General features: G+C 40.3%; 1 protein-coding gene across 3 annotated transcripts in view; it reads right to left on the bottom strand.

Annotated features, from left to right (window-relative positions):
* phkb (phosphorylase kinase, beta) overlaps positions 1 to 17,328 on the bottom strand; it is a 274,002-nt gene that overhangs the window by 73,444 nt on the left and 183,230 nt on the right. The gene's annotated exons all lie outside the window — the stretch shown is intronic.

Genomic DNA, 17,328 nt, shown 5'->3' with positions numbered 1-17,328 from the left:
GTAATAAATCCACAGAATAACAGGGTACTATTTAAGAAGGCCATTTATTTGGCTGGAAGGGAAGAGAATGTGAAAAAGATCCCAACCTAACCACTGCTATGCAATACCAAATTTATTTCTGTTTAGATCAGGGCAGTTAAATGTGGCACTCTCACTTTTGTACCATTCACAGAAAGAGGAATAAAACAGAATTCTCTATCATTTCTTCAGCGGCCTCCAGCAGCCCCTATAAGGATAGCTGATTAGGGCACCGCAGAACTGGAAAACTAGTTGGAACTTGGGAGGGTATATATTCCACTTAATTTTTCATACATTTTACAAAAGTGCCTTAAAACAACTGTATTCTCTGGATATTTAAATTGATGCAATACTGCTATCAGGCAGCCACCAAATACACCTAAACTAAAGAGGGAAGGTGATCTTTCATCAGAAAAGACAAATCTCTTTCAGTACTGTTATTTACCTCACTTTAATTATTAAATGATGTAGTAAAGGAAGCTGCTGCTAGTGCCTTGAATTTAGTTATTCTTTAATGCATGTTGTAAGCCAGAGATATTATGCAATTTGTTATCTTTAATCTCTAGCTGTGGGCAGCACGATGGCACAATGGTTAGCACTGCCACCTTACAGCTCCAAGGACCCGGGTTCAATTCAGGCCTCAGATGTCTGTCGGTGCTTGCATGTTCTTCCTGCATTTGCATGGTTTTTGCTGGGCGCTTCAGTTCCCTCCCACAGTCCGAAGACATGCATGTTAGGTGGATTGGCCACAGTAAATTGCCCCTTACAGAGAGTGTGTGTGCGTGTGCATGCTCACATGTGCACATGCCAGACAATGGTCTGATGTCCTGTCCTGGGTGTACCCTGCCTAACGTCCAGTATCTGTTGGTGTTGGGATAGAATCTGACTCCCTGCAGCCCTGAATTAGAGTATGCGGTGAAGTAAATCTTTAGCTGTTTGTAATTTCAAAAAGTAATAAAGATAAATGTGTTTTCTCCCCTCTCCTGAGAAGATAACTTTTGGTCCTATCTGAAATAAAATCAATTTACTTTTCTAGAAATTATTTCCAGAAACAATGAAATTGTATTATGTCTGTGTAGATGTAACAGATAACAAAAATAGTTTCAATCACTTCGATGTTGTTTAGTTTAAAAGCTAATGGTATAAGTTCAGATGATAGGACAGAAATTTTTGCTGGGGCCCTGATACCGGAGTTGAGGGGGTTGAGCTATGAGGAGAGGCTGAATAAACTAGGCTTGTGCTCGTTAGAGTTTAGAAGAATGAGGGGAGATCTCATTGAGACGTATAAGATGATGAATGGGATGGATAGGATAGAGGTGGAGAGACTCTTCCCGCTCAGAAAGGACAGTAGGACTAGGGGGCACAGCCTCAAGATAAAGGGGGGGCGGTTTAGAACGGAGTTGAGGAGGAACTTCTTCACTCAAAGGGTGGTTAATCTCTGGAATTCTCTGCCCGTTGAGGTGGTGGAGGCTGCCTCGCTAAATGTTTTTAAGACGCGGATTGATGGGTTTTTGATAAGCGAGGGGATTAAGGGTTATGGGGAGAGGGCGGGAATGTGGAACTGAGCCACGACAGATCAGCCATGATCTTATTGAATGGCGGGGCAGGCTCGAAGGGCTAGATGGCCTACTCCTGCTCCTATTTCTTATGTTCTTATCCCATAAACCAACTCTGGAAAAATTATTTGAACTGTACACTGTTCTCGTCTTTGGCATTCCTTTTCAAAAGCTTAAAACTGATCATTCTCACAAAAAAATGAACAGAACTGTAACAGAAATTGTCGGAGAAGAAAATAGGATGGCAACAGTATTTGCTTCTCGAAAGAAGGCTTTAACCATATAGCCCCATATTTTTGGTATTTTTGTGCCGAAACACTTTAGCATTTTTGTGCATGCATGCTTCAGAATTGTTAAGTATGATACAACACCAAGATAAACATGATAGCTTTTGGGACATTCTTTTTCAACATCAACTAAAACTAATTCTGGTTTCAAGACAGCAAAACAAAAAAGTGGAATTAAATGAATCTGGCTCAGAAAACTCATCTCCAGTAGAATGGAGAGGAGAACAAAAAAAGGAGGAAATCATCTGCTTTCATTCTGTTATGTTGGATCTGTTCACCAAGATATATGTTTGGGAATGAGTAATCAAAATCCCACAATAAAATCAGGAAGGTGATGTACAGCTTTGTATGGATCTCAAGCTTAACTCAAAACAATCCCAGAACAATGACTTTGAAGGAATGCAGTGAGAACAATTAAGAAACAATTCACTCAGACTGCTGGAAATGTGTTGGCAGATATCAAAAATAAAGAGCATGTTTGAACAAATAATCATAAGACAGCAAGGAGAAAAGATCAGGCAGCGCCCTCCTTCCAAATCTAACCTATTGTTCAACCTCACGAGTTTAAGTGCCTTAAGGAAAGCTCTGTTATATTTATCCTTGATCCACAAGCAATTCATCAAAATTCTATTATATTTATACTTATAGCTCCACTATGCAACCAAGGCCAGTCAATTTCCAAAAATAAAAGAGATCTTTATAGACTGAACTAGTTAAAGCTATTTGCATTTAGTTTAAATGTTATGAAAAGGAAGGCAAAACTTGGGGTAGATGTCTGGGAAGGAGCTGTCAATGTAAATAATTCTTTTCTGCACGTCCTCGAATAACATTCAAGAAATTGATTGCTCCTTAAAGTGGCAAATAGATTCAGAAACTATACATACACATCTATGACTAAGTTCACTGAGAGCCCTAAAACCTTATTTCTGAGTAAAGGTTGTAAATTTATGTAAAGAACGCCACATCTGCTATAAAAGAAATGTATAAAATATTGGTAACTTGGTAATTAAAAGTGTTAACATTTTGTATTTCTAGACATCTGAACAATAATGCAGGGTAAAAAATGAGAAAATGTTATTTTATCAGCCAATTTGATAACCTCTATTGGTACTCTCCTACAATCCTAATCCTAACCAGGTACTTAGTCACATTTTCTTTTGAAAGCAAATGATCTTAAACACTTCACTCAAATATATTGTGGTTAGACTACATTACATTAATAGTGTTTGTACGGCAACAGCACAATGCAAATAAATATTTTTGTGTGTATTCAAATGCAATGACCAAATTGTCATTTTCAATTTTCAGAGTTATACTATAATTAGGATGGCAAATCGTATGCAAGCTCAACTTATGAAGCAATTGGAGCATAAGAGTAAAGGCTTCTGACTACAATTATACAAGGCACGGTGAGTTACACTTGGAGTAACATGTGAAGTTTTGATTTCCTTAACCAAACGACATACTTGCCTGAGAGGGGGTGCAACAAACATTCACCCGACTGACTCTTGTGACTACGTATGAATGACAGGTGATTCAATTCAAAAACACAATATTCTTAGGAGAAACAGCTCCCCTGGTTAGGGTATCTAAAACATGGGATCAACTCAGAATAAGGGATAGGCCAGTGGGTATTGAGAAGAGCTGAAATTTCTTTGTTCAAAAGGTTGCCAATATTTGGAATTCATACCACAATGAGCCACTGATGATGAGTCATTGAGCATAATCAGAAATTGAACTTATATGGAGATAGAGCGGGAAGATGGAATTGAGATAGAAGATCAGCCATGATGTTACTGAATTGCAGAGCAGGCTCAAAGTGCACACAGCGCAGTCCTGCTCCTATTTCTTATATTTTTACGGAAACTTTTCAACACTGGAACTGTAGTGCTGCAATTGTGACCTGGTCAGGGTTTGGTGCTCACAGAGCCCCTTCTCACAGAATGTGCTCAATACTTGACAGCTGATTGCCAATTTCTCAGAAATCAATTCATCTGTCTTGCCCTTCGCCATTGCCAACCTTCATCACACTATGGGAGCATCTTATGTTACCTTGCACCTCTGATAAAGAGAATAGGGGTAGCAACACCGACAGCGGCAACACTAGCATCAGCAACCTACTCCTCAGCCATATGCTACTCTACAAGGCAGAAGGAATGGATACAGAGCTCCAAAGGAGGTTAGACCCCCAACACAGGATCTATTGACAAGGGATCAACTCTCTTGACATATGGATACCCAGTGAACCAAGTGGCTTGGATTTGCAGGGCATATCACTGTTGACATCTGCAGCTTCCTGAAACAAGGCCTCTTTCCCAGTCGACCAGGCATACACTGGATGGTCGTTGTTCCTCTCCTCCAAGTCTCTTCATCTACCAGAGGTTGTGTTTTGTCTTATTCCACAATAAGAGAAAGCAGAGACACATGAGAGTGAAAATTGGCTTGTGTGGCAGAATCTCATCTAACACTGGATTATTTGTTTTGGGTTTTGCTACAGGCTGATTGAATACGTTCTGTACTCTGCCTATTATGAACAACCAAAGGAACATGCTGTTTGATTTGTTCAGCCAATCACTGAGATGTGCGCCCTATGTACCTAGCCTTCCATTGGCACTCAAAACTTCATACACAACATTGCTCAGCTGTGTGATATGCAGAATGTTTTTTCTGACTGATGGCAGAATCTTGTTAGTGGAAAATACCACTTACATAGGCATTGCATTGTAGCAGTGTGAAACAGATTCCTTAATCTATTCTTCAGGAAGCGTAAGGGAGAACATGCCCCTGTCTACATCAATGGGGATGAAGTAGAAATGGTTGAGAGCTTCAAGTTTTTAAGTATCCAGATCACCAACAACCTGTCCTGGTCCCCCCCCATGCCAACATTATAGTTAAGAAAGCCCACCAACGCCTCTACTTTCTTAGAAGACTAAGGAAATTTGGCATGTCAGCTATGATTCTCACCAACTTTTACAGATGCACCATAGAACGCATTCTTTCTGGTTGTATCATAGCTTGGTATGGTTCTTGCTCTGACCAAGACCACAAGGAACTACAAAAGGTTGTGAATGTAGCCCAATCCATCATGCAAACTAGCCTCCCATCCATTGACTCTGTCTACGCTTCCCACGGCAAAGCAGCCATCATAATTAAGGGCTCCACGTGTCCCGGATATTCTCTCTTCCACCTTCTTCCATGAGAAAAAAGATACAAAAGTCTGAGATCATGTACCAACCAACTCAAGAACAACATCTTCCGTGCTGCTGTCAGATTTTTGAATGGACTTAGCTTGCATTAAGTTGATCTTTCTCTACACCTTAGCTATGACTGTAACACCTTATTCTGCATTCTCTAGTTTCCTTCTCTGTGAACGGTATGTTTTGTCTACACAGCGCACACGAAACAATATTTTTCACGGTATGTTAATACACGTGACAATAATAAATCCAATCAAATCAAATCAAATCAACTGTTTGAGATATTTTGCCACTCCAGGTAATAAGGTAGACCGGCATTTTTCAGGTCTGAAAGCCTTAACATCCTGAAAAACGTTACAGTGGAAGATTGTTGATCTTTAAAAGCTTCCCATAGGGTGAGTAAAAATAGAAATAAAAAGAGCAAAGGTAAATTATGAAAGAAAACTAGCACAAAATAGAGGCCTTTAACTCTGATTGCAGGCAGAAATGTATGATCCCCAAAAACGGAAGAAACTTTTGTGAACTTGCGTTTCCTGAGAAATTCTGCTGAAACTCCCAATGGGTGCAGTAACCATCGACATTCAGCGCAGCTCTCTCTCAGCAGGCCCCAGCACGTTGCAAGAGAATCCTAACCATGCGACATTGAGGTCGAGGTTCCAGAAAGCAATTTTACATTGCTCTTATAAAAGGTTCGTATTTGTCTTTTTTTTGCTATTCCTTTTAAGTAGTTAATACTACTGTTATTGGCTCACTCAAACTGTAATTTTTAAATTTATTTTAATTATTAGACATGAGTATTATTTAATATGCATAAACATTTCTTTAATTTTAAATTTGTGAAAATATTTTTAGAGTCACAGAATCATAGAATTCCATGAAGTGCTGAGGGGAGCAATTCGGCCGATTGAGCCTGCACCGATAATTCCATCCAGGCTCTATCTCCGTAACCCCATGTATTTACGCTGCTAATCCCCTAACACTAAAGGCAATTTAGCATGGCTAATCAACCTAACCTACACATTATTGGACTGTGGAAGGATACAGGAGCAACTGGAGATGACCTAAGCAGACATGTTGAGATCGTGCAAACTCCACAAATACAGTCACCCAAGACCCAAATTGAACCCGGGTTCCTGGGTTTGTGAGGCAGCAGTGCTATCCATTGTGCCATTGTGTCATCCTAAATCTGCTTTGTATTATTATGTCACTTTTTAATATTGGTGGCATGCTTATAAGTGTCTGTGTTTTAATTTAGAATATGGTCAGAACTTCTTGAACCATGATTTGGATACCTGCATGAGATTGACCAAAGGAGAATTCACATTTGGGCCATGGAAAATCTAGATGCTTATCATTCTTCTGCCTCGCTTACTTAATTTATAATTCTCATATTTAACTGTCCTGTGTGTTTCAATAAAGCACTTGTATAATTTTTTATGTTTAATGTTTTGTTTCAATAAAGCATTAGTAGAATTTTGTAGTTTAATGGAAAATATTTATTAACAAAAATATTATACATGTTAGCATTTAACTTTAGCAGCTGCACTGATGTTTAGTTGCCTCGTCTTTTCAAATTTCTTACAAAATATATATTTCTCTAACAACAATAAAATATCTATGGATTAACACAACAACTCTGTTGTCTCTAAACAAGGAGGTGAGGGATGGATATGAGGATGGGTAAGGTGGGGAAGAAGGAAAAAGGGGGATGGGGAGAGGGAGAGAGAAGAGGTGAGAGGGAAAGGTTTGGATTTTGTGTGTAGCCTGACTCTTCCATGCCTACATCATAGTTTTTAAAAGAACTTCAGTTGAGAATCAAGCGAAAAACACGATATTCCAATAGTGGTGGAACATGACTCCAGATTTTAAAGCAGCAATGAATACTGTAAGACCTAGTTCACATCAGCTTACAGGAGACTAGCATATGTCATCTAAAATGATATGCTTTCCTAAAGTGTTTGAATGAGCCAAGTTGCATAAAGATGAATATCGCATCAGGGAGGCTCTTAAAATTGGGAAAAACATTACAGGAGACTTGCATATATCATCTTAAGGGGTACGCTTTCCTAAAACATATGAACTAGCCAAGTTGTATAAGAATCAACATTGCATCAGGGAGACTCTTAAAACAGGGCTAAAAATGGCTTAAAATATATTACAAAATCCATATGCTGAAATTCATTCCAGACACTAACATCCACCTTGTTGTATATGAACAAACTTTTTTTTACTGGAATTAGTTGTCATGACAAAGTTGTAAAACAAAAATTTTAAAAATATTCTTTCATTTTTTGTGCTTTACAAATACGTTAAAACATGTACAAAAAAAATCCAAAGAATGTATGTTGCCTGTACGCGCTGCAGCTAGACCAAAACATAAAATGCAAACAAATAAGGGCAAAAACTCACCTAACAAGACTGATGGAGCTTTTGGCAGAATTGCAGATCAGTGCTTCAAGTACTGGCATTTTTCAGAACCTCGACTGGAGATTCAAAATCGGCACGCTTTCAGCATACATGCACACGTGTAGGGACTTCTGTGATGTCCCACATGTACATGCAGCATATAATCAACTTAAACTGGCATCTGGACCAGAAGTTACACCCAACTAAAATGTCCAGTAAAAGCTTCTTTAAACATATGAAGAGGAAGAGAGTAACTTGAGTTTGTGTCTTTATGTGCCCTGAGGGTGAATAGAACTCCCACTCAACTGACCAGGGGGCAGCGCTCCGAAAGCTAGTGGCTTTTGCTACCAAATAAACCTGTTGGGCTTTAACCTGGTGTTTGTTGTGAGACTTACTTAAAGGAAGTGGCAGTGGAAATACTTGCTCCATAGGTTACAATATTCCAAAATTTCCCAGATGCAAGAAAGGTTCTAGTGGATTGAAAAAAATGCTAATCATAGAATCCTTGCAATGCAGGAAAAGGCCATTCAACCCATCTAGCCTACACCAACAAGAATCCCACCTAGGCCCTATCCCCCCAAAACCCCACAAATTTGTCCTGCTAGTCCTTGATACCAAGGGGCAAATTGGCCTGGCCAGTCAACCTAACCCACACTTCTTTGGATTGTGGGAGGAAATCTGAGCACCTGCAGGAAACTCATGCAGACACGGGAAGAATGTGCAAATGCCACACCGACAGTAGCTCAAGGCTGGAATTAAACTCAAGTCCCTGGTGCAGTGAAGCAGCAGTGCTAACACCCTTATTCAAAATGGGAAGCAAAATGTAGAAAATTATAGGCTAATTCGTTTAACATCTATCATTGGGAAATTGTTAGAATTCATTATTAAAGAAGTAATAACACAACATATAGAAAGTCAAATGCAATCCATCAGTCAGCATGGTATTATGAAGGACAAATCATGTTTAAGTAATCTGCTCGAGCTCATCAAAGATGTAACAAAGGAGATGGATCCTGTAGATGAAGTACATTCGTACTTCCAGCAGGAATGTGATAAGGTGTACACAAAAAGTTAATACATAGGGTGATTTCACTTTCGATTTGGAGTAATTTATTAGCTTGAATAGAGGATTGGCTGACCAACAGAAGGCAGAGAATTGGGATAAATGAGTCTTTTTCTGACTGACAAGATGTAACTAGTGGTGTGCCACAGTGTTCGATTCTTGGGCCCCAACTATTTATAATCTATTTCAATGACTTTGTTGCAGGGATAGTATGTACCATAGCCAAATTTGCAGATGGCACTAACATAGGTGGGATAGTCACTTGCGACAACGAAATAAGAAATTTACAAATTAATATGGATCGGTTAAGTGAATGGGGCAAAATTTGGAAGATGGATTTTAACTTAAATAAGTCTCAGGTTACCCTTTTGGTAGGAAAAATACAAAAGCAAATTATAATCTAAATGGAGAGAAACCTCAAATGTGCTTTGCTGCAGAGGGATCTGCGTGTCCTGCATGAATCACAGAAAACTAGTTGTGCAGGTAGAGAGGTAATAAGGACGGCAAATGGAATCTTGGCATTTATTGCTAAAGGAATAGAATATAAAATTAGTAAGTGTTGTTACCACTGTATAAAGCATTAGTGTATTGTGTGCAGTTTGGTGCCCTTACTTGAAAGGGGATGTAGTTGCATTGGAGGTGGTTCAGAGGTGATTCATTAGATTGATTCCAGAGATATGGGGTTGTTTTACGAAGATAGATTGGGCAGTTTAAGCCTATACTCCCTAGAGATTAGAAGGATGAGAAGAGATCTAATTGAGATGTACATGATGATAAGAGGGATTGACAAAGTAGCCGTGGAGAGGGTGTTTCCTCTTGTAGGGCAATCTAGAACAAGGGGTCATAGTTTTAGGATCGGGTGTGTGTCAGATGTAAAGCAGAGATGAGGAGAAATTAATTCTCACAGAGTTGTGAGTCTGTGGAATCCACCATCCCAGAGTGTGGTGGATGCTGGGATATTGGGTAAATTAATGGTGAGGTGGACAGACTTAATTAGGAAGGGTTCAAAGGTCTATGGTGAGTGGGCAGCAAAGTGGAGTTGAGGCCAAGATGAGATCAGTCATGATCATTTTAAATGGCAGAGATGCTGAATCGCCTACTCCTGCTTCTAGAACTAATGCATGTTCTTACATTCTGAATAATCCTGGTGCGCTAATAGGTACACTAACAATTAGATGACACGTTAAACCAGATCCCGTATCAGGTGAATTAAAATATCCCATGGCAAGAGTGAGGCCATGTTCTTTGGGAACTGGGCTGACTGATCCTTTGTCCCCTTCACTGTCAGATCAGATACCTTGAAGGTGCTGTGGACATAATTCAAAAGAACCAAGACATTCATTAGAAACTGGAAGGAACAAGTAGCTGTGATTAAAAAAAGACTGGGCATGTAGGAGCAATACTTTCCCTCCATTTTGAGGAAGAACCTGGTCATCAGGCGTGAAGGCACTTTCAGTGTTGCTGTACATAGTGCAGGTTTGACCCATTCCTCACTCCTGTATTGTGGCAATGACCTGAGCTATTTTCCACTTGACTGTAAATCGAAATGGACTATGTTCTCAGGAACATCTCTAAATAAATGGGAAAAAGGCTTGCCCAACATCGCCATCATCTTTTGTGCGGCTGTAACAAGCTGTGCATTGACTCTCAGTATGCTAACACCAAGTATCACGATGTGCTGAGGTTTTATCTGGACCTGGTGTTGCAAAGGATGGGTCTGGTTATGCTCCAGACAGTTGGACCATGCAGTAACATGGAAGAATTAATGCATAAAAATGCCTTTGACCACAAGACCATCAGGCAACAGTCTGGATGTAATGTTCTAGAGGGTCAGTGAGAAAAGGAGATGGTGGATCCTTTTGGATGGTTGCCTGAGCAGACTGTCAAAGTCATTTTGCAGAATATCTTATTGTCAGAACTTTCAAACAATCAGCAAGATGTAGCTTGACAGATGGTGAGGGAGGCACAGACCGTCAGAGTTTCCCTACATGCCGAGTGTCACCTCATTTGCATGTTACTCTCAAAGTGGCTATGGTGGGAAAGAGACCATTGTTCACCTTCTTGTGGAATGTGCCTTTCCAAAAAATGCCTGGAAAGAGATGCAGTGGTTTTTGCTGAAGTTCATTCTGAGCAGCTCTGTGACACAAATCACAGTTTGGGTCTGTGTGCAATCCCAGGGATGCACACAGAGATAAACATAAACTGCAGCAGAAGGATTTTCTTCTTCTTCTTAGGAAGTCCCTTGGAGTTGAGGATGACCTACTTCCACACAAAAAATGAGTTCTCAGGTGTCCGAGGACTCCAAGTGTGATCTACAGTCTCTGTAACAGGTGGGGCAGAAGGAGTAGGTGAGTGGATGCCCGAACTGTCATATGCTTCTTTCACAGTTGATGCTTGAATTCAGTTTGCTCTTGGTGATAAATTCGAACTGTTCACAGGTCCTTCTCAGAATAGATAGGTGCTTAATAGCCAGCACAAACATGATGGTCCAAAGAACATCTTTTTGTGCTGTAAAACTTTATGATTATGCGCTGAGGGATGCATAGAAGCTTGGACAACCACCATAGAGATGCAATGTGAAAAGGTCACTGTTTAAGATCTTTCAGTCATAGTGTACCGAGGGACTGGCAATTATATAGATCCTCTCAGACTGGGTGACTCTCATTGAATGTATGCAGTGAATATATGTATCACAACTGCATTGAAGCACCTTTAATGCAACATAACCTATGTAGAAAACTTCAATATTATAATATTTTATGGGATGGCTATTTAGAAGTAATTGTAATTGTCTTACAAATATTTTATAAATGAAGTAAAATAAAGTAAAAGAGCAAACAGCACTGTGTTCTGGCTAATATTTATTCTTCAGCCAGCACTATTAAAACAATTATCTGGTTATTATCACATTGCTGTCTGTGGGACCATGCTGTGCATTAATTGGCTATCATGTTTCCTACACTTCAAATCTATGTTGTTGGTTGTAAAGTGCATGGAGACATCTGAGTTTATGAAGGGCACTATAATAGATCCAAGGGCAGAATTTTTCCGTTGGCGGGGTTTCTGATTCAGTGGGAAATGCATCCCCTCCAATCATAACAGCCTCACACCTATTTAACACTCAAGGTTGTATTAATTGGCTGGAAATGGAACATCCGGCCACTCCCATTCTGATTAGCTGGCAACTCCAGCAGCACCAGTGACAGCAATGGCCAGGGTGGTGACTACAAGCAGTATACAGATTCTACATACTGGAGCCCAGGGCTAGGGAAATATGGGAAGTTTCAAGACAGGAATAGTGAGACCCATGGGGAGACAGTGGTAGGGGTCTTGATTGAGTGGCCAGAGGGACAGGAGCCCCATGTGAGACAGACCTTGGAGGGAGGTGGGAAAGTGCCCAATGTAGGAAGAGGACCCTTGAGAAGGCGCCACACCCCCTTCCTGTCCGAGGTCTAAGCAGATTGAACTATTGAGCTCCCCCCAGGGTCCCTTCCCTTCTGCTGATCTCCTTCTGTCAGTCTCAAAATTTAAGAAACTAACAATTGGATGCAGCAGACTTAAGCTCTGTCTTAAGTCTTTATACTAGTACCAGGTATTTATTGCAGATAAACGGTATGTTTGAACACAGGTCTGATCTTTATATTTGGTTTGGTGGCGCCTCACAGTAGATCACATGAATGTTGTGTTTTGGAGTTTGCAGATGTATTGCTACAGCCAGAACGCAAGACTTTTTAAATTTGTATTATTACTGTGCTGACATTAGATGTTCTCATTGATTTGCTCTGAAAACACAAACTTAGAAAGGCACTCAATTTTAGCTACTATGAAGATATTTTTTGATTGGCTGTTAATTATTTTTTCCTGGGCTGCATTTGTTCCAGTCATTACACACTGTGCAGTTGTAAAATGTTGTTGTTTGAACAAAAAGGCAGTGCGAGCAGAAATACAAGTAGATGCTGTCTAGGGTACAGCTTGTTCAAACCTAAATATAGGTGTGTGCCAGCGAAAAGGTTAAAGTTACTCAGCTGACAACTGCATAAGGCATACAATAAGGTTACAGCTTCAAGATCTCAGTACTCATGTACATTTATTGAATATGTCATCTAATGCCCCATAAATTTCATTCTTGCCATAATGTTAGGATGCTAGTAAAACTACAGATTAAACCAAATTTTAAATTTATACTGAATTACATTTTAGAATTCTAATTTTCTCCTCAAAAAAGCGCCCCGCAGCTGAAATTTCAGTGATAATTATGTCTTTAATCATTTCACTGCAAAAAAAACTTACATGTTCCAGCAACAGTGTAGCATTTTTAAAGTAGTAAAACATCCCAAGGAGCTTCACAGGAGCATTATACAACAAAATATAATGCATCGAGGCAATAAGGCAGATCAACAAAAGCTCAGTTAAAGAGGCAGGTTTTAAGGTGCATGCTGGAGAAGCAGGTAGGTTTATGGAGGGAATTCACAGCTGAGGGCCTTGGCAGATGAAGGAATAGTCAACAGTGTAATGATTAAAACTGGGAATGCCAAAGAGAATTAGAGGAGTACAGAAATCTTGGAGGGTTGCACAGCTCAAAGACATTCCCAAGATGGGAGATGGTGGCCATGGGAAATTAAAGATAAGATTTTTACAATCAAGGTGCTGGCAAACCAGGAGCCAAATGAGGTTAGTGAGCTCAGGGTGATGAGTAAACAGAACTTGGTGCGAGTTAGGGCACCGACAGCAGCTTTGGATAGCATTAGGTTTGTGGTGAGTTTATGGGGCAGATACGGAAGAATGCTACTTTCACATCCCACCCAATTTTGCTCTTCATCTACTATGTGCTGCAGCAGGTCCTGCGGAATTCTCGCCCTTGGAATGGGGTGAAACTTTACCATCTTAAGTCATGCTGCACTCTTGAGGTGGACATTCTATGACCATGGTTTTAAATGCAGCATAAGTTAGGCTGAAGAGAGGACATCTAAAATCAGGTAGAGGGAAGGAGACCAATTGTTACGCATAAAATGTTTTGAATATTAATTTAGTTAAGTGTTGAGGTGGGGGCTCCATGTTAAGTTGAGGTTATAATGAGGTGGTTTAATGTGCAGGTGGTAGGTTTGTTGACGGGGTTTATTGCTGAGGAATTAGCGGAATGTTGGGTCTCATTTTCACCCATATTTCAGGAATGTTCCTTGGTCTCAATGAAAAACAAAGTGATGCCCATCAGCGCAACCAAAATTGCTTCTCCACCAGTCAAGTCTAGGCTTCTTGCCTGCTCCCAGTTTTTGCAAAAGTAGCCTTTGGTTATTGATGACAGGCAGCCATGGAGGGGGATTTGAAAACAAAGTCCTGGCTATTGATGGGCCCCAAGCGTTTCAAGTCCCTATGACCCTTCTACAGAACTACATGCAGCGAGAGGGTGTTGAGGCAGAATGAAGAGTCAGTGATAGATTGGAGCAAAGGAGAGATTGACAAAGCTGTCATGGGCTTAAGACAAAGAGGTGTTAATGGTGTAATGGTGCCATTCAGAACAGGGGTGATCTTCAGATCTGCTAGGGCTGGAAGGGGCAGTCCAGCCACAGCACTCCTGTCCCAGCAGGGAGTAATGAGATCAACACTTACCCCCAGCCCAAGCCCACTCAACCCCCAAGACTCTTGAGGGACCCTTCTTCTGCAGCCTTGCACTAGCAGAGGGGCAAATGGCCTCTGGACTTACCTCCTTGAACCCCCTCGGGGCCCAAGGCACTAGGCAAGGGTGTCAGAGGGCAATGCATCATTAGCACTTCCAAGGCATGTGACCTGAAGGGAGGCTGAATGGGGTTGGATCGGGTCTTTCTAATGCCCGCGTGGTGGGGTTGATTTGAGAGGTGATGGGAGAAGATGAGGGGTTTGGTGGTGCTCCCTTGAACCTTCAGGGTCCCGCGTGCCATGTCCCTATTTGTGGGTAGCAAATGTAAAGCCTGCCTATTGCTATTCCTACTGGTGGGTCAGGTGAATGGCTGGAGGCTGATGAATTAGTTGTCAAACCTACTGATGACATTCAATTTCATGGGTTTGCATAATTATCGTTTTGCGCACTTTGGGCAGGAATCCAACTGGGACTGGTGGGACAGGTGGAGTGAATGCCGAGAGCTCTCATGCCTGTTGGAAATTTTGATTTTTGGCCAACAACCCATTCGGCTGGCTATCTAACAGGTCTGAGAATTGGGCCCATCATCTTCTCCAACATCGCAATCCAGCTGATATACTGCTAGTCACCTTGGCCAACCCCTTTTAATGCATAAGATGCGTTAGCTGAAAGAAACCACCTTGCCTTGTGCGCTAACCTTCTTGCTCTTATTTTACCTGTGCAGGAAAACAACTCATTAGCTGTGGCTGAAGCCTCTGCAGCAATGGATTATGACTACACTGCTCCCACTGCAACCAACAATGCCTTGTTGCAACTGGATTGCACTCTTACCTGAGAATTCACAATAAATAAGAAATACATGTGAATCATCAGCAATGGTACAAAACCAAACAGAGAAGATAAAGAAAGATTTTTGGCGGGGGGGGGGATAACATGGGAGGTTAAGCAGGGGTACATTAAAATCATCAATTCTGGAGATAATAAAGACGTGGATGAGGATTTCAGTAGTCAATGGTCTGGGGCAGAAGTGATGACAGGTGATATGAGAGGTTGAAATAGGTATCTTTTGTGAAGGGGAGATATGTGGTTGGAAGCTCACCAGGAGGACAATCTGCCTCGGCCTCAACTGAATTATCAGAGAAAGGGTTAAGGGTGATGTTTAGGAAGTGGAGTTTTAGCGGGATGAAGAAATTCATAAAACTCAGCATTGTTAGATTAGGCACACAGTAAATGTGAGTAAGAGTGGTGTACAAATTGATGGCAATTTTGATACAACTTGCCAGTTACACCACTTCAGGAAATTTTGCTTCTCAAGCTTCATGTTCATTGTTTGTGACATAGTTTGAAGCTTTCAGTAAGTGCAATGCAGTCTTATCTTACTTGTGCAAAATCAGCTCTATTAACTGCATATTTCATTCAGTAATGCATAAATTATTTATACGGGTAAAATATTTCGTGACAGAATTTTAAAATCAAAATAGTAGCCAAAAAACAGGCTTTGCTTATATTGTACATCAGAAGTATTCTCAAATACAGAAAATAGTGAGATTGCTGTAAAACATTTCTTTTTCTGTAGTATTAGCTGATCAACTACCTAGTATAAAATACATATTTCCGCAGTAAAGAGATTTTTCACAGCTGACTGAATGATCAATCAAAACACACTGGCAATTACTGAATACATCACCTTCCTACTTTTTCCACTTATTCCATCTGGAACCATGCAATAGAGCCAAAATATGTTGACCAAGATATCTGGGGAAACTATGCTACTTAATGTCTATATTTAGTGAAACAAGGAAGGCAGATGCTGTCCTCATACTGATCAGTGCATGAGTATCCACATTTACAAGATGAATATGTGATGATATATAGGTCAACCCAGTGGGCTACAAAATGACAGGATGTGGATTCACCGACTCAATCTTACATGGTGAGTTATCAACTGAATACCAATTATACTGTACAATCACAAAGACGTGTCATGCAGAGGTTAGACGCTTTCCTGCAGAAATTGAGAAAGTGGGTCAATGATGAAATTAAGAAGTATTGTTCTGTACGCCATTTTACAGCTTCCATTAAGGGGGTTATTAATAGAAGCTTGAGACAAAATTCCTGCCTAGAAATTCTGTTTTGAGTAGGAAAACTGCAAGAAAGGAGAAAGGAAGGAAACACTTTCTCTAGACATGTATATGCTGAAATATATTACATTATACACAAACTACTGCTCTTAATCCCAATGACCTATTTGAAATCTGAATCAACATTTACAACAGCAATTAAATAGCGGACTTTCAGCATGTTCAGTGATCAGAAATATGGAAGGATTTATTCCAAAATCCATTAGGCAAAACGATCTTGCAAAACAGCTGTCACTGCCCACCACTATAATTAACACATACTAATTTATTAGTAACCCCTTTGCAGCACATAGTAATTCTTCATAATACCATCTTCTGCACAGCAGCACACATTTCTTACCTAGAGCAAAATGTGAAATAATGTGAAACGCACAGGGTGGAATTCTTTGACCTCGCCCACAGCTGGTATTCTCCAGGCCTACTGTAGTGAATGGAGTATTAGTTGAGTGCCAAATTATTTGTTCTTGCTGGCAACAGTGGCGGGGTGAATGAGATTGGAGAACCCAGCCACAGTTCATGGAAAATGTATTTTTGAAATAAGGTCTTGATTTTGCACAAAGCAGGTTTAACAGATATAAACTCACTTGTTGCAAATATTCAACTGCACTTCTGTAACCAATATTTTGCTAACTTCAGCTTGTACACATTCCACTGTAAAGGCCTTGATACAAAAGCCTAAAGGTGTTTGCCTAGTTTGATATTAAATTCAGTACGTGGAGATCATATTTAATTGAAAACTCTTGGGTAAACTTTCATCTTACAGCTAAACTTATATTAGTAGAAGTGCTAGTTGTGACCACAGACTTTGTGTTGCAATACTCACACATCGGCATTACAATTCCAAGCATTGTATCTGCTGTGGAACAGCATTCCAAGCCTCACTAAGAAACCTATGAATTTAAGAAGGGAAAAGCATCTCATTATCTTACAAAGCTACCGAATATTACAAGAAAATTCAGGAGAAGGGAAGTGTTACCAAATGTTTTTATAAGCCTTTTCTCCTATGTAATTGTTTTATTGGTATCTGTTGAGGGTTCTGAGAATGT

The sequence above is a fragment of the Carcharhinus amblyrhynchos genome, chromosome 4 (assembly GCF_965287045.1).
Source record: "Carcharhinus amblyrhynchos chromosome 4, sCarAmb.v2.hapA, whole genome shotgun sequence".
Lineage (NCBI taxonomy): Eukaryota > Metazoa > Chordata > Chondrichthyes > Carcharhiniformes > Carcharhinidae > Carcharhinus > Carcharhinus amblyrhynchos.
The sequence above is the reverse complement of the archived record's forward strand: the minus strand, read 5'-3'. Positions and strand labels throughout refer to the sequence as shown.